The 23,307-nt window shown below is 40.7% G+C and overlaps 1 protein-coding gene across 12 annotated transcripts in view; it reads left to right on the top strand.

The window, feature by feature from the left end:
• ENTPD1 (ectonucleoside triphosphate diphosphohydrolase 1) overlaps positions 1-23,307 on the top strand; it is a 132,192-nt gene that overhangs the window by 52,146 nt on the left and 56,739 nt on the right. The window contains exon 1 of one of the 12 annotated variants that reach the window (XM_072805950.1): positions 22,028-22,165. The exons of the other annotated variants lie outside the window; for them this stretch is intronic. The gene's annotated coding sequence lies outside the window, so the exon portion shown is untranslated. Of the gene's footprint in view, positions 1-22,027; positions 22,166-23,307 lie in introns of those variants that run through there. 12 annotated transcript variants of the gene reach the window in all.

Raw genomic sequence — 23,307 nt, 5'->3', positions numbered from 1 at the left:
GCTCCCGGTGCATGGAGCCTGCTTCTCCCTCTGCCTATGTCTCTGCCTCTCTCTCTCTGTGTGTGTGACTATCATAAAAAAAAAAAAAAAAAAAAAGAAGCGGGCTCCATGCAGGGAGCCCGATGCAGAACTTGATCCCAGGTCTCCAGGATCATGCCCCGGGCTGCAGGCGCCGCTAAACAGCTGCACCACTGGGGCTGCCCTCTGGGTTTGTTTTCATTTCAGTCTTTCCTGTTGAAAGAAGACTTTTCCCACATATTATTATTGTCTTTACACTATTCTTTCAGGTTGATATTATTATTATTATCCTGTTTTATGGCTAATGTGTCTTAGAAAGTGTATCACTTTTATTTTTCTTACAATAGATGTCTGAAAAAGTTATCATGGATCAGCCAAATCCATAGTACAGCTTCTCTGTTGAGTCCTAAAGTCTCTTTTTACCCTCCTATACTTTACCTTCCCCAACCCCCAGAGACAGTTGTGTTACTATATTAGACAGCTGTTTGAAAGATTTGCTCTTTTTAAAGTTTAATGGAAATATTTCTCCTTCCCTGCATCTTTCTTCTGCCATTTGCAATAGTTCTTCCCTTTGAGCCCTAGAGATGGACCAAATCTGAATCCCTTTCCATAGGATAGTCCCTCAGATTTTTGAAAGGATATTACCATGACTCCTCCATATCTGCTATTCCCCAATTGAAGAGGCCTTGACTTTCCTACTGTATTTCACTGTTTTGTCAAGCTCCCATTGGCTAACATTTTTAGAAAGCTTTGGATGAACTCCTGGCTGTCAAGGTCTCACTTTAAGTGTGTTGTCTATAACTTAATACAGAGTCCAGGTGTGCTTTGAAAGCCTGAGCCTTGATTGGGGTACTGTCACTTTATTAATGTGTCCTACAAAGTTCCCTGTGCTCTAACATCTTTTCCTAGTAGGTGATAATTTTGGTAAGTTTCTCAGATTTTAATTTCTAGGACTCAGGCTGCTTACTTCTATTTACCTCCTTTTTTTTTTTTTTTTAAAGAGAGAGAGCACATGTGAAGGGTGGGGAGGGGGCCACAGGGAGAGGGAGAGAGAGAATCTCAAGCAGACTTCGTGCTAAGTGCAGAACCCAACTTGAGGCTTGATCTCGCAATCCTGAAATCATGACCTGTACTGAAATCAAGAGTTGGACCCTTAGCTACTGAGCCACCCTGGCACCCTGACTTAGTTTTTGATTAGGGTTATGGGTATGTTGTCCTTCTTGGTTACTGCTTTTACATCTTAGAATCTCCTTTACAAGGCCAGTTGCTTTTGACCTTAGATATTAACTCCAAATGGAGGTGCTAAGGTGATACTGAAAAATGAAAAGATCTTGTTAATGTAAAGTACATAAAAAATAACATGGGCATATTTGAAAAGGAAGATACAATGTAAACAGGAGTTTTCTAGGCACCATGTTAAGTACTTTGTACACATAACCTTGACCTTTACAACAATCTTATGATATAAGAAATATGATTTTCCCATTTTAAAGCTGAGGAAGTGAGGCCAATGCCATATAACTAGGAGGGCCAATGGTGTGATACAGTCCTAGAAATGCCAGACTAAAGGCTGACAGTGCTGTTACCTAGAGAACTGAAGTGCACATGTTACATTTTGTGCTAATTATAGCTAATATTATTGAGTGGAACTATCTTATATAACCTACTGAGATGTATTGCACCTTTCTCTTTCCTTTAATAGAGCATACCAAGCATAAAAAGTTTCATTTGATAGATCAAGGTGATGACATTGACATTCTGAATATTAATTCTTATGGTTCCTTAAGAGCAAGGATTAGGTATTATTCATATTTATATATTTAGTAGCAAGCACATTCTAGACAATCGAATGTTATTCAAATCAGTGCAAACATGAATATATGAATGAGTATATAATGAATGAATTAATTAAATTATAAAATAGCAGTGACAAAGTTTTTAGGCCTCTTAAACTTTTTAGACCTATTTGGCCTTATATTAAAACTTCAACAGGCTGCTTTTCTTTATGAACTCATATGTTTGCTCTTTGTAACGTTTTTCATCCTCATTCTCAGTGTACTAAGTGGAACATCAATAGATATGAGATGTGCCTGAAGGGGGAAAGTAAAAGGAAGTTGCCCTAGGTAATCTAGATCACTGTATCCAAGGGAGAAGAATCTAGGACATGGTTGTATTCAAGGGCTTTGATTCAAGGTGTGGGGTCCAGCTGCAGCAGCATCTGAGGAGTACATTCTTGGTCTGTTGCCAGGTCATTGAGCAGAAGGTCTGTCTGAGAGTCACTGGAAACTGAATTCAGATCCTACATAAGAGGAGTGGACTGAAACCAGCAGAGAAAGTCAGCCCCCTACTAGTTTTGTCAACATCAGTGGTCTGACTAGTCCTATGATGGAGATAAAACAAGGATGAAGACCTGGGTAGCTAGACAGACTCTTTTTTTTTTTTTAAACATTTTTTAAAAAAATTTTTATTTATTTATGATAGTCACACAGAGAGAAAGAGAGAGGCAGAGACACAGGCAGAGGGAGAAGCAGGCTCCATGCACCGGGAGCCCGACGTGGGATTCGATCCCGGGTCTCCAGGATCGCGCCCTGGGCCAAAGGCAGGCGCTAAACTGCTGCGCCACCCAGGGATCCCTAGACAGACTCTTATGTACTCTGGGATGGATTTACCTAAGGAGGTTTACCCAGATTCTCCCAAAAGGGAGGTTTAATTCCTTCCAGGACACTTGACCCAAGACATGGAAGCACTCGTGGATTTTCAGATGCTCTCCCATAGGGATGAAGAAGTTCCTAATACACTGCAGGAATTAGGTAGAGTTAATCCTCAAGAAATAAGCTTATTATGTATTCACCAAAGCAGGGCAAAGTGGGGGAACAGGCACAAACAGAAAGGGATAGGTTGCTAATGGAAGAATTTCTGTGAGTAGGAGTTTCTTTCTCTCCTTTCAACCTTCTGCCCTCCAGTTTGTTGATGTCTCTCTCAAAATACACTGCTCTGAGCTGAAGATAATACTGCAGACAGAGTGCCATGAAGGCATTGATTTGCAGTGGTCCATAAGGGACTTACATTGTACTAGATCCTATATTAAGTGCTTGACTTTCACTATCTCATTTTATCTCTACAACAATGCTTTTGGCCCTCATCAAGCTATAGAGCATTTCTACCACCCATAAAAAGTTCCGTCATGATTCAATACTTATTTGTTTACTTTTTGTTGATTCATTGAGTGAAGAGCTGGTAATCACTATGGGTGGTACATTCCTTTTCTGCATCACATTGGAAGTGAGATGTTGACAAACTGGGTGAGTGGGTATGTCCATAATGGGAAAGGATTCAGAGACCATGTCATATAAGGAAGTAGTGACATGAATGTGACTCGTACTAATATGGTAGTTCTAAGAAAAACTGGAAACTTGTTCCTGGTCAATCAGGAAGGTTAGCCAAAGTATTTTAAGAGACTATCCAATATTGGAGGAAAGAGTTATTAAAGGGCCATTTGGGAAAAGTCCTAGGTCTTAGGACTATCAGTCATGAGCAGTGAGGATGTGAAGGAGGGAGTAAGAGTTTTCCCTGTTGCCTTAGTGACTGCATCCTGCATTAGTTCATCCTAGCTCCTCCTGTTTTCTCTTCCCCCCACCCCCACAGTCTTTCTATTATTTATCTGTTTATGTATTGATTCTCTAAAAGCTCTAAGTCTGCTTTATTGACTCCTTCTATTCTATTGATTGTCTTCTTCTTCTTCTTCTTTTCTTCTTCTTCTTCTCCTCCTCCTCCTCCTTCTCCTCCTCCTCCTCCTCTCCTGGTCTTCTGTATCACAAATTCTACTGGTTTCAGGATTCTCGGATGATAATGGGGATGGTGAGGTGGAGGCATAAAGCATATCTAGGATAAAAAGACATGGGGGTGGAAGTAGAAGGTTTGGTTGCATTGGACACCCAGCCACAGACAGGTCGGGCAAGTTCCCTTGCTCTTTAGCCTCAGCTTTTGCATACCTGTAAAATGGGTGTGTTTGTAAAATGGGATCCTCTGTGTCCCAGGGAGTTTCTCTGAGGATCAAAAAGAGAGAGGACATAAATGTGTTTGCAAACTGTTATTAAGACCATTGAAATATAAAATTTTCTATTCCTGTTGCTATCAAGACACTACCACTTGCAGGATCTTATTTAATTTAGAAACCCCCTAAGCCACAGTGATTTGTGTAGTGGGGTCATTACTATGTTGGAGCCTTACAAGGAGACTTTATCTATGATTTCTGAAAGGTCATCCACTCAGAGTCATACGAGAACAGAAAGCCAAGCTTGTTTGTTAATTGGTTTCAAGTTCTGTCAGCTTCAAATGGAGGTCTCTGGGAGTCTTTGGCTGACACATCAACGGGGCATTTCGAAGGAAGGAGGCTAAATCCTGACAAGACCACAGAGCAAATGGGTGCTCACTATTCCCTTTCAGGAAAACAAATTCTACTTGTTTGGGTGCATGTGAGCATATGTGTACCAGCTTGTTCGAATCCTTTCCCCCCATCCCTTCCTTCGCTTGTTCCATTTTAAAGGTGGAATAATCTAACATTCCCGCTTTTATATAATCTCCTACTTTAGGATTTTCTCAGCATTCCTAGACATTCTGCCTAAGTAGCATTACACCTTCTTTATTTCACAGGTATGCATAAAAAACAATATCCATTTGCATTCTTCATGGCATTCTGATGGTAGGAAAAATATCTGAGTTTATTTTTAGGGGAAATCACATGACAAAGAATAACAAATATTTGTGGTTGCCTTGGTAACTCAGCTTCTAGATATTACTGGCTGTGGAAAGGAGGAACAGATTTGGAGCTGGGGCAATTGATGACTAAGAGAGCCCTGAAAGGGGTGGAAAGAAGTAGATCTATGTAAAACAATGGGTGCCTCATAAATTCTTTTCTTTTTGTCTGTTTCTGATTACTATATTCTACCTTCCTGAGGGAGGAATACAATAGGATGCTTAATATAACCAAATGATTTTCTTAGGGGTTGTGTGTGTGTGTGTGTGTGTGTGTGTGTGTGTGTGTAAAGATCAGGGTAGTAATTTGACCTTCTGCCAGATTGTCCTCGTAAGACAGGGTTTCAAAGGGAAGACACTGAAGCCAGGAAATCCAACTTTTTCTATTCCTGGATCTTTCTTGGGACAGCCTCTTATATGTGACATTTACAGATGTAGCATCAGCTGCTCATGGATATAAGTTCCTCAGAATACGCAGACTTTATGGGAGCACTAAAAATGTCCTATGTGGCTCTTTGCCAGCATTTCCAACACTGATACTTACCAGCAGCTCGTTGCTCTGGCCACCTCAGAAACAAGGGGATTTCTGTGAGCTCTGATGTCTCTTATAGACAGTGGGGCTAACTAAAGGGTGAAAGCCTGGAAAAAGATTCTGGCTTCATTCTGCAGTCACACCAAGGCCTTGGTCGGGAACATGGAAGTTCTGTACTTATATGGCCTTCTGAGTTGCACACTGCATTTGACTTGCTGCTCCTTCAGAAAACATTTGATGTACACCCAAACACTCAGGGCCTGTTGGAAAGCCCCGTTAGGCCTAGTACTCCTTTTCCTACAGCTGGAAGGCAGTAAGGGAGGGAAGAGTTACTTGTTGGGGAAAGAAGTAAAGCTGGAGGTCATAGTGGGGATAGGAGTCAAGCATCAGAGTCTACAAGGCTCCAAGGCTCTCACCACTCCATTCCAACAGGCCAAGATAGTGATGGGGTGTGTTGCTGGGAATTTTAGCCTAAGGGAGTGTGTATATGTGAGGCAAGGTGACAAGGACTGGGTTAAGTTATTTGAGGTGATAGGGGTTGACAGTCCCATTCAAAGAAGTCAGAAAATACAGGTAACAGTTTCTATTGCATCATATAAGGTGGTGGGGCCCCTTTAATGAGGGCACCCCATGACTAGCTCACATTACTAGACAGCCACTATGTCAGTCATCCCTTCTGATCACTCTTCCCTTGCCAGAACTCAGCTCTTCCTTAATTCTGTACTTGGTCTGCATCTCCTGTTGCAGTGGCTGGACAACTCTTTTCTGTTGTCACAAATTGCATTCAAAAGTCTCTTGTTCCAGGCCAACTCCACTGATCTTCCAAGAAAAAGAGGTAGAGCAGAATGTTCAAGGGTTTGGATGAACCAGGCTTCCAATCCTAGTTCTACTACTAGCTTTATCACTTCAGGCAGGTAATGTAACTTCCCTGTGTCAGTGTTCCCACCAGTACAGTACAACTGATATTGAACTGGTTTGTTAAGAGGATTAAATGAGGTAATGCAAGCCCAATCCTGGCTTTGGCTCAAGCAGCAGTTACTGAAACAAGCTATTGTGGCCAAGATCATGAGGTCACAGGACATGAAAGGCAGCCATAAAACCCAGTATGAAACATATGTGGCAGAAACCACCTGTGATGACCTTCTTAGAAGATGGCTAAGTAAACTGGCTGTACTTGACTGAAGGAAGTGGGGAGGTGGGTAGTTGGGGGAGGGTTGGGGGAAAATAGAAAAGGGAAGAGTTAAATGAGTGTCAGTTCCTCCTAATAACTAAGAGCATAGAGTTCCCAGCATCAGACAGGCTTGTGTTCACATTTCAGCTCTGCACTTACTGTGTGACCATGAACACTTTGCTAAACATTCTGACCCCCAGGTCCCTCAAGTGCAAATTGGGCTAATGATAGCTACAGTGTTATGAGGATTTCATGGATAATGCAGGGTGTGTTTAGCACAGTGTCTGGTACCCAGCAAGCACATAACAAATGATGACTGTGAGGACAACAGTGTTTCTGGTCTAGAGTCTTGTGGTGTTGCTCTTTCCATCCAAGGTGGCAGGAAAGAGACAGTGTAGTACTTGGTAAAAGTGGGTGCTGGTAAAGTAGATGTAGTAGCTAAGGGCTTCATTTATGGGCTGTCTTCTACCCCCTGAGCCTTGTGTTCTTCCACACTGCTGCCCAGTTCCTGAGTGTTGCCTAAAGGCCCTTTGCTGCAACCCATCATAAAGGATAGTATGCTCCTGATCACTTTCTATACTGCCTCCAAACCAAACTCCATATTCCTTCTGTTCAGCTTTGCTGCACCCAGGTTTGGGGAACATTTCACTTTAAGGTGTGAAGAACCACACAACTCCCGTCTACTTTTAGGGATGCCAGAAGCCTTTATTCTTTACTCTCTAGAGTGAGAAGCAGTAGAGAGGGAACTTTGAGCTCAAGGACTTCCATATCGCCCTGAAAGCCAAGCCCAGATAAGGGCAGGATCAGCAGGGGAGAAGAAAAGTGTGGGTTTCCCCAGACTCCCTGTAGCATCCCCGGTGGACCCTGATTCTAGAACCTGAAGGTGATGTTGCTCCCCAAGGAATCGAGTGTCTCAGTACTAAGAACCACCAAGCCAGGTTCAGTCCTAGATTCTGGCTCCCAGCATCCACTGTCAGCAGCACAACCTGGCTCCCAAAACACCAAATCCAGTGAGGAAGAGTATCAACAAATACTCAAGTAACAGGAATCTTCTCATCCTAGAAAAAGAAGAACCCTGGAAATTTGGGAAATTAAAAAATTTTTCAACATCATTTATAGCTGTAAAAAAAAGCCTCTGGGGGCACCTGGGTGGCTCAGTTTGTTAAGCATCTGCCTTCCACTCAGATCATGATCCTGGGGTCCTGGGATAGGGCCCCATGACAGGCTCCCTGCTCAGTGGGGAATCTGCTTCTCACTGGCTCTCTGTCTCTTCTCCCCTCTCCACACGCACTCTGTGCATGCTTACTCTCTCTCTCTTGAATAAATAACATCTTAAAAAAAAAAAGAAAGAAAAGAAAAAAGCATCTGGTTATGTGGGTATTGCACATTTGCATTATTTGATTTTATACATTGATTAAAAATGAAGTTTTGTCCTTGTAGACTGTAATCATCATTATTATAATAATCATAATGATTGGATTTACAGTTCATATGACAATTTCATATATTCAGTCCTTTTATTAGCCCCATCAAGTAGCTATTACCATTAACCCTCCATTTATAGTTGAGGGAACAAAGGCTGAAAATGGGTCTTACTCAAGATCCCAGATCTAGTAACCTGTAGGTGTTGTTTTGCTGTTGCTTTTCCATTTAGGTAATGAGCTACCATAGTTGGAATAATGCATGGAAAGGTCTTGGTTTCTGAATTTTGCTTCTTCTAATGTGAAGCATAATAAGTTGCATTAATTTCCAGGAAAAGAGGGCAGCCTGGGTGGCTCAGCAGTTTGGCATCACCTTAGCCCAGGGCCTGATCCTGGAGACCCGGGGGTTGAGTCCCATGTCGGGCTCCCACATGGAGCCTGCTTCTCCCTCTGCCTGTGTCTCTGCCTGCCTCTCTCTCCCTCTCTCTCTGTGTCTCATGAATAAATGAATAAAATCTTTAAAAAAATTTCCAGGAAAGGAGCTGAGAGAGAAGAAAGGGTAATAAATTTATGATTCATTGATACGACTTTCAAGGAAATTTGATCTTAGAATTCCAGGCTTTATTTTGACCATCTCTCTCTCTTTTTTTTTTAAATCAAAGTTTAACCTATTGAAATTATTTCTTCTTCTACTGTACATAAACATGAAGCTCCACATGTCACAGGGATGAGTCTCCTAATTGGAGGCAATGAATTATATTTCTTATTCAAAGTTAAATGTTTTAGGAGAGGGAGGGAATGTCAAAATATTGTTTGTATGAAAGTACAGAAGCATGAGATTGGCAGCTCGATGCAGGGCTTTGGGTGATGATATGAAGGAGGAAGAGTGAAAAGGATATTGTTGTATGAGTGTAAGATAAACCACTGCAGTCAAGTGGAGGCTTTGGATGAAGTATTTCTCATACAAATTACAAAGCAAGGACAGAAGCAAAATGAACTATGAATAGAGTTTTTAAACTAAAGGAGGGCTTTGTAAACTGGATAAGCTAATTATTAATATTTCAAAGATACTATACCTAGTCTTGGGGAAGTTGTTTAACCTATCTCATTTGCATCTTCTTTATCTGTAAAACAGGAACTAAAACGGTACTTAACTTATAGTTCCTTTAAGAGTGTTAAATTAGAGAAGACATGAACAGACATTTCTCCAAAGGAATCCTACAAATGGCTAACAGACCCATGAAGAAATGCTCAACATCACTCAGCATCAGGGAAATACAAATCAAAACCACAATGAGATACCACCTCATATCAATCAGAATGACTAAAATTAACAAGTCAGGAAACAACAAATGTTGGTGAGGGTGTGGAGAAAGAGGAACTGTCTTACACTGCTGGTGGAAATGCAAACTGGTACAGCCACTCTGGAAAACAGTATGGAGGTTCCTCAAAAAGTTAAAAATAGAGCTACCTTATGACCCATCAGTTGCACTAGTACATATTTACCCAGAAGATACAAATGTAGTGATCTGAAGGGGCACATGCACACAATGTTTATAGCAACAATGTCCATAATAGCCAAACCACCCGAAGAACCTAGAGTCCATCAACAGATGAATGGATAAAGAAGATGTGATACACACACACACACACACACACACACACACACACACGGTGGAATATTACTGAGCCATAAAAATGAAATATTACCATTTGCAACAATGTGAATGGAACTAGAGGATATTATGTTAAGGGAAGTAAGTCAATCAAAGACCATTATCATATGATTTCACTCATATATATTATTTAAGAAACAAAACAGAGGATCATAGGGGAAGGGAAGGAAAATAAAATAAGATGAAATCAGAGAGAGAGACAAGCCATAAGAGACTCTTAACTATAGAAAACAGAGGGTTGCTGGAGGGGAAGTAGTTGGGGGGAATGGGGTAACTGGGTTATGAGTGTTAAGGAGGGCACGTGATGTAATGTGCACTGGGTGTTATATACAACTGATGAATCACTGAACTGTAGCTCTGAAACTAATAATACACTATATATTAATTAATTGAATTTAAATAAAATAAAATTAAGTTTTAAAAAGAGTATTAAATGAGAAAAAAAATATGATGTGCCTAGTACAGTGCCTGGCACAAAGAAGGTTGCAATAGATGTTGGCAATACTTTCCTCCATTACTCCCACCCAACCCCTTTCAGTTATGAAATTCTGAAACATTGTAACTTTATCTTGATATTTACTGGAAATCTAATTTTCCAAAAATAAAATATATGGAAAATTCCTGATATTCCTTGCAAATAATTTTTGCAAGTTAGAAGATTTTAGTGCCCTTCTTCCTTGATTTAACTCTGGTTCAAAAGGAAGATATGGTTTAGAAGTAGGAGAAATGACTAGTTCATTTAGGCATTAAGAATCCTGAAGGAAGAAAACATAAGGCAATCAAACACACAGCCTCAATTTTTAGGAAGGCAGATTTAAAAAAAAGCAGAAAGATGATAGGTGAGATCTCATGGTCATATTTACCAAAGAATATGGCTCAAAAAGGATAAGAGTCTAAAAGTGAAATAACCACCTATGTGAAAAATCTGAATATGTGACCATAAGTAATCTTAATGGGTAAAAAAAAAAATGAAAGGCATTTAAAATACTTATTTGACCAAGAGGGAATTTTGAGAAGGAGCTTGGAAATTATGGGTGAATTTTATTTTATTTTATATATTTCACTATTTTCTAAAAATTTCTATGATCATATGGCTTTATAAAATAGTTTCCCCCCAAGATTTGTATAGTATAGAAAAAGATGGCAAATAATTGAGAAGAATGTTTAGAAGCTAGGAGATTCTTTTAAAAGTAGCATCCCATAAAGACTCTTAACTCTGGGAAACGAACTAGGGGTGGTTGAAGGGGAGGAGGGCGGGGGGTGGGGGTGAATGGGTGACGGGCACTGAGGGGGGCACTTGACGGGATGAGCACTGGGTGTTATTCTGTATGTTGGTAAATTGAACACCAATAAAAAATAAATTTATTAAAAAAAATAAAAGTAGCATCCCTTGGGCTAAGTATTACTTGGAGATGAGGCATGCAGGAAAAAATGCTAAGGATAACAAAAAAATTATTTTCATTATGGTTCAGTGCAAGACATGAACAGGAAGGGGATTCACAGTGGTAAGGGATTACGCAAAGGAATTGGAACCTCTATTTTGCTTCAGTCTGGAAAAATGCAGTTCAATCAATTCAAAGTAAAACATGCATCATTAAGAAGTCACTGAAAACAGATAGGAAGTTATTAAGAGAGTCCATGACTTTTCTAAATGAGTTTAAAGAACTTTACAGACATGATGGTCTTTAAGTTCTCAGAGTTAGTAATCTAAGTCACAAAATATGGGCGAGGATGGATTCAGGAAACTTGACATGAGGTTGATTCTTGGCAAAATCTTAAAATAAATATGGAAGATTGGCTAGCACCTAGAAAATAAAGCCCTGATCACTTAAAACTGGCATGGGTTAAATCTAATTATATCAAATTACCCCAATTTGGAAAATGTGTAGGAGGGTGTTTGAGTTAATGTTTGGCAGTTTCTCAAATTCATAGAAATAGTATATTTTATTTCAGCAAGAGGTTCATAAAACTCTATAGAAAATTTCAAACAAAACCAAAAAGAATAATATACCTCTAAATACCCATTACCCATCTTCAACAACTATTAATTTTCTGAGGTGTTTGTTTTCCCTGTTACTCTCCCCTCTACTAGTATTGGAATACTTTAAAGCAATCCCAGGTATTGTATCATTTGTTAAGTACTTGATTATAAGAAAAATGTGTAACATATAACAGGATGAGAAAGGTGTGTAACAGTTTTTCATGATATGTTTAAAGAGAAGTTGAAGAAGCATGAACTGGAAAAGAATGAACTTAGAGGATTAATATTAATGTGAATTATGGCTAAATCATGTCAACAAATGGCTTGAAATCCACCTTGAGGAAAAGTTATAGTTATGTATAGGGGAATATACCACAAGGTTCTATCCTTGTCCCAGTCTTTTTAAAAAAATTTATTTATTCATGAGAGACTCAGAAAGAGAGGCAGAGACACAGAGGGAAAAGCAGGCTCCATGCAGGGAGCCTGATGTGGGACTTGATCCTGGACTCAAGGATCCGCCCTGAGCCAAAGGCAGTTTCTCAACCGCTGAGTCACCCAGGCATCCATCCTTGTCCCTGTCTTATTTGACACATTCTATCAATGATTTGTATAAAACCATAGGAAGTACATTGAGCAAATTTGCCAATGATACATAGCTTTTAGTGAGATTGCAATATATTAGATGAAAGATTTAAGTATCCTCAAACTAGAAAGATCAGCTGACATATAAATGATACACACATAGAATCCTGACTTGGAGATAGGTATTTGAAAAAGATCCGTAGGTTTTACTGGACCACAGTTCTCAATATGAGTATCTAAAATAACTAGTCATATAAGATGGCATCAATTAAAGTTAACTTTCCAGATCAAGGATGTAATAACTTCACTCTTGCTGCAGTATTACCCTCAGTTCAGACCAGTTTAGAGAGCGCATCTAGTGGTGGGTGATTAGGGTAACATGAGATCTGGCTATCATGATATGTAGAGAATGGTTAATGGAACTAGGGCTATTTATCCTCAAGAATGAGAAACTGGAGGATGGGATTTGTATACTGACTATCTTTGAGGATTTGGAAGGAAATTTGTTAACGAAGAAGAAGTAAACATACTGCATTGTGTTGTAGCTTAAAGTTGAGGTCAGTGGGTGGGAGTTAGAATGACACAAAATTTGGATTGAGAGATAAGTTTCCTAGAAATTACAAATGTCTGGCAATGGCCTGGACTACATGGATATAAACTTCTGTCAGTGGATAAAAATACTACAAAGGTTAAATACCCAGCTTTCAAAAATTCCATAGAAATAGGTTTGCTGAGATGCCTGGGTGGCTCAATGGTTGAGCATTTGCCTTTGGCTCAGGGTGTGATCCTGGGATCAAGTCCCACATCGGGCTCCCTGCAAGGAGCCTGCTTCTCCCTCTGCCTGTGTCTCTCATGAACAAATAAACAAAATCTTAAAAAAAATAGGTTTTCTACTTAGATGAAGTTCAAATCCTTGGCTGCACATTTCAATCACCTGGAAGGCTTTGAAAATGACCAGTGCCTGAGCTCTGACCATAGGGATTCTGATTCAGTCACTCTGGATGGGATTGGAAAAAGTCCCAGGTGGTTTTCCTGTGCATCTGGGGCAGGGAACCTTGAAGTGCATGGACTCACTTGGAGATTTTTTTGATCTAAAAAAAGATATACCATTTTCATGGTGAATTAAAAAGTCAAAATGGTGGAAAGTCTGAAGATGACTGTGAAATCTGACACAAAACTGAGATCAAGGAAGAAAAGAGAATTGTTTAAGTGAGACTCAAAGTGCAAGATGTTACCAGGAGAGAGTGCATCTTAGAAGAGGGGGTGCCTGTATCTTTGGGAAGAAGGTAGGAATGAGGCTGAGTGGGAATGGTAGAGAAAAGAGACTTCATGACTCTTCATGACTGAAGAGCAAGGGGGTCTGAAGAAGATGCTAAATCCAGGACAGGCCCAGGCAAACTGGTATGGTTGGTCACCCTCAGAATGAGGGCAGCACAGGAAACCTTTTTGTTACCCCCGTCCATCCCCCTTGAAGCTGTGTTGACACATTCTATCAATGATTGTTGGCAAATTTGCTCAGTGTATCCACCTGAGTGCCTCACATTGGCATAGTGAGCAACAGCAGAAGTTGCAGTTCATTCTCCTCTAGCTGTTGGTTCCGGTGATGGGGCCTTACCTGCTTGCTGAGCATCTTGCCAGCAAGCCAGGGTTGGGCTCACTTCCTTTGGGGTGCCTGGGAATTCCTTACCCCACCTGTACCTGAAGCCGCTGCTGAAACCCTTAGAGATTTTGAAGTTTGTTTCTTTGAAGAGCTTCCTAGCAGTTCTATTATTTCACTTTTTAAAAATTAAAAAAATTTAAATTTTTAAATTTAATTTAAATTCAATTTGCCAACATATAGTATTATACCCAGTGCTCATTCCATCATGTTGTTATTTCATTTTTTAATAAAGATTTTATTTATTCATGAGAGACACAGAGAGAGAGAGAGAGAGAGAGAGAGAGAGACAGAAACATAGGCAGAGGGAGAAGCAGGCTCCCTGTGGGGAGCTCGGTGTGAGACTCAATCCCAGGACCCCGGATTATGACCTGAACTGAAGGTGGACACTCAACCACTGAGCCCCCCAGGTGTCCCTCTCTGTTATTTCAGTCCCCCTCACATCATGATGTTAAACAGTCTTGAAGGGGACTTCATGAAGCTGACTGGCTTCAGGAAAAGTGAACAGGGTCTACCTTTAAAAATTAGGCTGGAGGTGGCTGAGGGATGGCCTATTAGGCTAGAGGTGCTGCCCCCACATACTTTAACCTTTTTCTCATAAAAAGAGAAGTATGGGTGGAATATGTTGAGTTGTTTGCAAAAACAGCACAGAGAAAATCCCTCTGAAATCATAGGAAAAATGCCCATGGTTGTGCTTTAAATATAAGGAATAAATTGTATGGTCTTCACTCACTGTAACCCTAGAAGGCTTCACCACTGCTGTGTACTTTTTTTTTTTTTTTTTTTAAATATCAATCATTAACTAGGGGGTAACTAAAGACCATTATGAATTAAAGCAGTAGTTTTCCAAGTGTGGTGCCTTGGCCAGCAGCCACAGCACCACCTGGCAACTTGTTAGAAATGCAAATCTCTGGCCTCCACCCAGATGTACTGAATCAGAAACTCTGAGGATGGGTCCAGCAGTTTTGTTTTAATGAGCCACCTACATGATTATGAGCTGGTTTGTGGTTGAAAACTGGATTGAAGAAACTGTCCTTCAAGGACTCTAAAGGCCCAGCTCTTTGACACAAGGCTGAACAGGAAGACTGCAAACTAAAGGAACTTCAGTTCTAATCACTGAGCCAGGGTGGGGAGTGGGGTTGACATTTGCTTAGTAAAATAGGTCATGTGACAGGAGAGAAAAACTAACGAGTAAAATCAACTGGAATTAGAGTGACAAAGCAGTAGCCAATCCAATTAATCCATGTCATTACAAAGTCATTATTCAAATGACTATAATTACTAATACATACTACATAAAAAGGGATTGTATGATATGAACTGAATTTTTAAATATGCCGTATTTTGTTTCATCTTGGAGATGTGGCTTGAGGGGAAAAAATTATGTCTAGTAGGTTCTGGTCAGTCCTTAATTAAAGTCCTATGTTGACAGGAAAATAGAAACTTGCTGATTTTTAAGAAGATAATTTGGGTGCTGCAGGTTTATTTTCTTGGAGTTATGTGGTAAAGAATCACAGATATCAAAAAGTGTGAAAAAATTATCTTAATCATGACCATATCAGCCATAACAACAACAACAATCATAACTACAGTTACCATTTATTGAGTGCCTACTGTGTGCACACACTGCTGTATGCTTGGCACTAGGAATGAAGTTGTGGATAAGCAGATTCAGTCCTTACCCTCTGAGCCAGTGATTCCCAACCTTGGCAGCACATTAGATGCACCAGGGAGCCATTAAAAAACAGCAATGTCTGGGCCCTACCTCCCACAATTCTGATTTAATTAATTTGGGGTGTAACTCAGGAGTTGGTATTTTCTGAGTTCTCCAGTGAATCTAATATGCAGCCAGAATTGAGGCTGGCTGGTGTGGTGAAGACCCAAGTGTGGAGTTAATTAATTATGATAGCTTTTTTTTTTTGCATTTATTTATTTATTTTTTTATTGGTGTTCAATTTACCAACATACAGAATAACCCCCAGTGCCCGTCACCCAATCACTCCCACCCCCCGCCCTCCTCCCCTCCTACCAGCCCTAGTTCGTTTCCCAGAGTTAGCAGTCTTTACGTTCTGTCTCCCTTTCTGATATTTCCCACACATTTCTTCTCCCTTCCCTTATATTCCCTTTCACTATTATTTATATTCCCCACATGAATGAGAACATATAATGTTTGTCCTACTCCGACTGACTTACTTCACTCAGCATAATACCCTCCAGTTCCATCCACGTTGAAGCAAATGGTGGGTATTTGTCATTTCTAATAGCTGAGTAATATTCCATTGTATACATAAACCACATCTTCTTTATCCATTCATCTTTCGATGGACACCGAGGCTCCTTCCACAGTTTGGCTATTGTGGCCATTGCTGCTATAAACATCGGGGTGCAGGTGTCCCGGCGTTTCATTGCATCTGAATCTTTGGGGTAAATCCCCAACAGTGCAATTGCTGGGTCGTAGGGCAGGTCTATTTTTAACTCTTTGAGGAACCTCCACACAGTTTTCCAGAGTGGCTGCACCAGTTCACATTCCCACCAACAGTGTAAGAGGGCTCCCTTTTCTCCGCATCCTTTCCAACATTTGTTGTTTCCTGCCTTGTTAATTTGCCCCATTCTCACTGGTGTGAGGTGGTATCTCATTGTGGTTTTGATTTTTATTTCCCTGATGGCAAGTGATGCAGAGCATTTTCTCATGTGCATGTTGGCCATGTCTGTGTCTTCCTCTGTGAGATTTCTGTTCATGTCTTTTGCCCATTTCATGATTGGATTGTTTGCTTCTTTGGTGTTGAGTTTAATAAGTTCTTTATAGATCTTGGAAACTAGCCCTTTATCTGATATGTCATTTGCAAATATCTTCTCCCATTCTGTAGGTTGTCGTTTAGTTTTGTTGACTGTATCCTTTGCTGTGCAAAAGCTTCTTATCTTGATGAAGTCCCAATAGTTCATTTTTGCTTTTGTTTCTTTTGCCTTCATGGATGTATCTTGCAAGAAGTTACTGTGGCCGAGTTCAAAAAGGGTGTTGCCTGTGTTCTTCTCTAGGATTTTGATGGAATCTTGTCTCACATTTAGATCTTTCATCCATTTTGAGTTTATCTTTGTGTATGCTGAAAGAGAGTGGTCTAGTTTCATTCTTCTGCATGTGGATGTGCAATTTTCCCAGCACCATTTATTGAAGAGACTGTCTTTCTTCCAATGGATAGTCTTTCCTCCTTTATCGAATATTAGTTGACCATAAAGTTCAGGGTCCACTTCTGGGTTCTCTATTCTGTTCCATCGATCTGTGTGTCTGTTTTTGTGCCAGTACCACACTGTCTTGATGACCACAGCTTTGTAGTACAACCTGAAATCTGGCATTGTGATGCCCCCAGCTATGGTTTTCTTTTTTAAAATTCCCCTGGCTATTCGGGGTCTTTTCTGATTCCACACAAATCTTAAAATAATTTGTTCTAACTCTCTGAAGAAAGTCCATGGTATTTTGATAGGGATTGCATTAAACGTGTAAATTGCCCTGGGTAACATTGACATTTTCACAATATTAATTCTGCCAATCCATGAGCATGGAATATTTTTCCATCTCTTTGTGTCTTCCTCAATTTCTTTCAGAAGTGTTCTATAGTTTTGAGGGTATAGATCCTTTACCTCTTTGGTTAGGTTTATTCCTAGGTATCTTATGCTTTTGGGTGCAATTGTAAATGGGATTGACTCCTTAATTTCTCTTTCTTCAGTCTCATTGTTAGTGTATAGAAATGCCACTGATTTATGATGCCTTTGAATGATAGAAAAAGTTTAGAGTGCTAGCTTGTGTGGGGGCTCATAGAAGGGGGTCTCTGAGGCATCCTTGAGGAAGAGACTTTCAGTTGGGATCTGAAGGCTGAGTAAAAAATAGCTAAATAAAGGGGGTGGGAGGAGAATGTTCCAGGCTGAGTAAAAAAATTTTGCTTGGGTGCTGTGGCAGGGGAAGAGTGGTGCAGTGAGGCTGAAGGGAGGCAGAGTGAGTGAATGGTGGTGATAAGAGAGGCTGGAAACCTGGGACAGTAGAGCATGCAGCACCTATGGCATAACGAGAAGGGCTTTGGCTTTTATTCTAAAGTAATGGGAAGCTCTGAAGTGTTTGAGTAACTAGTGGGTGATGTGATCATACAGGCACTTTGAAAAGATCACTCTGGCTTCGGTGTGGAAAGTAAATTGTTGAGAAGCAAGAGTGGATGCAGGGACATCAGTTAGAAGCCTGCTGTGGGAATTGGTGGTGGTTGGACTAGGGAGGTGGCAGTGTGATGGAGGGGGATGGGTAGGCATCAGAATTTTTGGGAAGTGGGACCTAGGACTACACACAAGGTCTCAGAAACATTTCCTGAATGAGTGGGATGCTTGGATGTGAAGGGTGACGGTGAGGAAGAAATTGAGATGCTGCTGCTGTTTTTGCTATCACAACTGGATGAGTTGTAGAGATGTTCACTGAGCTGTGAATGTTGAGCTATGGGAAGGTAGAGGAGGAACAGGTTTAAGGGGAGGGAGGAGGAAGCATTCTATTTGGGTAGAATATGTTTGAGGTGTCTGTGAGTCATCCAAGCCGAAAGGGCAAGGAGGCAGCTGTAAAGTTAAGAATATATGTGTCTGGACTAAATAGAGGTTAGACTATTTCCCACCTCTGGACAGTAGTAATAGGCCACAGGGGAAAAAAAAAAAAAAAGGCCACAGGGCCAGTTGGGATCATTCTAATCATTCTTTTGATATCAAGCTCATCACATCTTCACATCAGCTTCCCAAAGTAAGTGATAGATGTTTTAAAAATTTTGTTCTAGAAAATGAAGATTTAAAAACTTAAATAAGTCAAGTCAAACAGCTAGTAAGAGGCAGGGTTGAGAGTCCATCCTATGAGATTACATACTCATAAATAAGGAGATGCATTACTACTTAATCATACCATAACCTCTCTTTAATCAGAATGACTCATTCCCAGGGACAAAGTAGAGTTAACTATGCTTGCTTAGAAAGAACTAGCTAAATGTCAAGCTCCTTCTATTATAAACCTATCATTTGGGGCTATTATTCTTTGTAATTCAGTGGGAAAATATTCCATGGAGTTTATGACTAAGCCCTGGGATCCAGGTTTGGGATTTACTACCCAAACATTTGTCCTCTTGCTTCCTACAGTACATGCAGATTGAAGTTGAGATTTCCTGGCAACTCACTAAAAATAGAACCATGGCTTTGAGAAGTTAAAACATTTGGAATAATCAAATTCTCTACCCCTTTTCTTGATGGGAAACATTGTATACTAAAAATTCAAATAAATTCATTTATTCAGCTGACATATGGAGTACTGACATAGGCCAGACCCTTTATTGGTTTCTGGAGATCTAAAAGATAACACTGTGTTCTCAAGGTGCTTGTTTTCATAGAGGAGACTGACACAGGTTAAAGACCATTGTAGCTCTGTGGGTGGGTTCCATGAGATAGATGCAAAGAAGAGGCTTTCTGGAGGCTGCTTATTCTCAGCCTCAATTTCCTCATAAGGTAGAGTTACACAGAGAAGGGAGGAAGGAAGAGTGTTTTAGGCAGAAGAAAGAAGCAGAAACATTGTGGTGTGAGGATATGAAAAAGAAGGGCCCAAGTGGAGACCAACACCTTGAGCTGCACCTGGGACATGGACTCAAAATTGTCATTAAAGACTTTTATTTTGAGACATATTGCTCAGAGAGTCGTAAGTTCACACTGGTAGGGTTGTAGAATCAGGTTTGCATTTTTAGGATGATCATGCTAGCTCTAAAGTAGAGAATGGATTGGAAGGGGAAGAGCCAGATGTGGGACCCTTTATGAAAGCTGTTGTAGGAGCCTGGGCAAGGAATTAGGAGATAAGTAAAAGGATTTGAGAACTATTTACTGGGTAGAATCAATAAAACTTGGAGGGTCTCTGTGTGTGTGTGTGCGCGCGCGCGTGTGTGTGATTGGAGGAAGGAGTTTAGGGAGACTGGTGGCATGGGTGGGGACCTTCACTGAGTAGATTAAGCGAGAAAGAAAGTTAAGTTTTAGACATGGTGATTTTGGCTGTAGAACATGAAAGCAAATATGTTCAGTAGGTGACAGAATTATAGATTTGGAGCTTAAGAGAAAGTTCTGGACTGGAAATATAGATGAGGGCATCCTCACCATAGAGATTAGGGAGTCATCTTCATTCAGATTAGGGAGTCATCATCACTGAGTTGGGAATATGTGTATAAAATGAAATGAACCGAGGTTCCAAGATGGAACATTACAGAATGTTCCTAGTTAGAAGTTATGTGAGAAAGTGGAGCCAGCAAAGTGGGGGCCAGAGAAATAGGAAGACAATTACAAGAGCCTGGTGTTATGGAAGCCAAGGAAGAAGAGACTATATGTAGTAAGAAATTAACAGTGTCAAATTCTACAGGAAATGTAAATACTGAAAAGCATCCATTGGATATTTCTGTGAGTGGCTTCAGTGGAGTGGTGGGACAGAAGCCAGGTGTGGTAGATCAAGGAGGGATGGGTTGTGAGGAGATGGAATTTAGGAAAGCACAGCGTATAAGGAGGAAAAAAAAAGAGGAAGTCAAATCTTAAGAACTTCGTGACATGTGTCACATGGAGATGCTTGAGGGGGAGAGCTGGAAGCAAGAGAAGTGGAATGAACATACCAGTTTCATTCAAAGATCTAAGAAGAGAAGAAGTGGCCTTTCCCTACCCAGTCCTGAGAGAGAGAGAGACCCCCAGGGTGGGCCTGATAGTGTCTTTATTATCTAATTTAATCCCATCCCTAAAGATGGGTCTACCAGTGTGTCATTCCCAGAGGTCAATTATAGGCAACAAAGACTTTCCCAAAAGGTGGAGTAAAATTTTCCTCTTCAACTCTTGTGTTCCCCAGAGCCTTTGGGTTTGCAAGAATTTCTGTAAATAATTTAACTATTTTAGCCATCATTTCCAAGGACCTTTTGTGTGGTATCCTGAGCTTTTGCTGAGGTGGAGATACTTTCCTTTCCACTCAGAACAATATGATAATTCCAAAGAAGAGAAAGCATATGGAATCACTCTTGTCTGCTTTGCCCCCCCCCCACACCAAGTCTTGTTTTCTTGTCTGGCTGCCTACCTCTATGAGTCTGAGCAAGTAAGATAGCTGACTGGGTCTAATTGGCCCATTATATATTTAAAGTTGGGAGGGGATTAAGAAGAGCAGCAGCTTCCCAGGTATTTTGGAAACAAGATTTCCAGGATCCTGAGGGGGCTAGCTATTGTTAGAAAGGGTCATTTATTACTGTTTAGTAAAATCTCAGTCATGAGACTCTTCAGATGTATATGGGTGGGTCATATACTTGGAGGATGATTGCCAACATGTATCTGGAGAGGAGGGGGCAGAGATAAAGGAAGTTTCTAAAGGAATTCTTATATGTTAAAGTAGACTTACAGGACCCTGGGGGTCGGGCTAAGATTGCCTTTTGCCCTTAGCAAAGTATTAACATTGAAGCAGCTGAGTCCCTAGAGGAATGTGACTGCCTATTTTAAGGACTTGTCAGTGGACTGTAGATGGTAAGGAAATTTAATAATTTTTCTTCAGCCTTTGTTTCCCACATCAACAGGGCTGAACATACATTTTTTAAAAAGTGGTGGTGATATTGGTAGGTGCTGCTCTCATCTGTTATGTGTTGTTGGTCTTACTAGTTTTGCTCTAGGAGGACACCTTTTCTCCAAGGTTCAAGGACCTTTCTTTAACTCCTCCTTCCTTCCCGCCTCATTGAATGAGTACAGGAAATAAGCTAAAAAAAATCTAGGGGGGAATCCCTGGGTGGCTCAGCGGTTTAGCGTCTGCCTTTGGCCCGGGGCGTGATCCTGGGGTCCCGGGATCGAGTCCCACGTCAGGCTCCCTGCATGGAGCCTGCTTCTCCCTCTGCCTGTGTCTCTGCCTCTCTCTCTCTCTCTCTGTCTTTCATGAATAAATAAAATCTTAAAAAAAAAATCTAGGGAACTCTTAGATTGTTCCTCCCAAATATCATTTGTTACACCCTTGACAAGACCTAGATACTAATCGATTGAGTTCTCACATAAGTGTCTAAAGTGCAAATACTCTGTTGATAGTTAAAGAGAGCCAGCTGCTTAGATACTGATGATCTATGACAAAGTTACCATGGGCATTTAGAAACTTGACCGTATCTTATCCAAAGAGCTGTTCCCTCTTGTATTGTTACATAACAACAGAGATGCCTGAGAGGAGATGCCAAGTTTCCCTCAAAATAAAGCTCTGGACCCACCCAAAGTCTGGCCAAGTTACACCTGACGATTTTGCCCCAAAGAATACAAAAGAGATTACACAGACCTAGGAAAACTGAAGAAGTGGGGGCCCAGAGATGGCTGCTTGGCCTCATCAGGTTGGTGAGTGGGCAGCAGGGTGGCAGAGTGAGTAGAGAATCAGCAAAGTCAGCATCTAACTACCAATGGACAACTTCCTATTTACCCATACCCTACCTTCTGAGTTCCCAGTGTTTTTGCCTCTTTACTCCAAACTGGAAACTCTCTATAAATTTTTCTTCAGCTCAAAGCCTTTGGGTTTTTAGGAATTTCTATTAAGAATTTTAAGTTACTCAGAGAATCAGGGAGGAAGGAAAGAAGGAAGGAAGGAAAAAAGGAAGGAGGATAATGAAAGGAGAGAAAAGAGAGGGAGTAAGAAAGATCATGTGGTAAAATATTTAAGAATTGCTCATGTAGGTGTGAGACTGCTATCCTTGAAGGGACCTGCTGGGTGCATTGCTCCTTGGATGTATCTGGATTTCAGAAGGGTCTTCACCATTCTGAGGATTCATGGGGATGGCTTACTTGTGCTTGGATTGTGCAGGTAGCATGGTTTGTGCTGGGTACCTGCTTTCCTTTTGGGAGTCTGGAATATTGGTGAATGCTGAATGGAAGGTGCCTATGTGGCCAGCCCCCAATGAAAGCCCTGGGCCCTGGGGAGTTCCCTGATTGACAAGATTTCACATGTCTTGTCCCAGCTCACTGCTGGTTGAATTAAGTATGTCCTGTGGGCTCCAGTGGGAGAAGACCCTTGGAAACTTTTGCCTGGTTTCCCTGAGACTTAGTCCCATGCTTTTTTTCCTCCTTGCGGATGCTTCATATCCTTTCACTATAATAAATCTTAGTTGAGAGTATGACTATATGCTGAGTCCTGTGTCCTAGCAAACCCATATTCTTCCAGAGATGTCTGTCTTTACTCAATAAGAACACACTGTACATCTTCACATTTTGCTTTGCATGTATAAAATATTTCAAAGATAGTCTGCATCAACATTCATAGATCATAATTTTTTTCATGCCTGTATAATATTATCCATAGTGTATAGTTATCTAACTACCATCACAATCAAAATACAGGGTATTTCCATCATCTCTGAAAGTTCCTTTGTGATCTTTTATAGTCAGCCCTCTGTCCCTGAACCTCTATCCGCTGCTCTGATTTCTGTCTTCAATTTTGCCTTTTCCAGAATATCATATAAATCATACTGTATATAGCCTTTTG

This window comes from Canis lupus, chromosome 29 (genome assembly GCF_048164855.1).
Source record: "Canis lupus baileyi chromosome 29, mCanLup2.hap1, whole genome shotgun sequence".
NCBI lineage: Eukaryota > Metazoa > Chordata > Mammalia > Carnivora > Canidae > Canis > Canis lupus.
The sequence above is the reverse complement of the archived record's forward strand: the minus strand, read 5'-3'. Positions and strand labels throughout refer to the sequence as shown.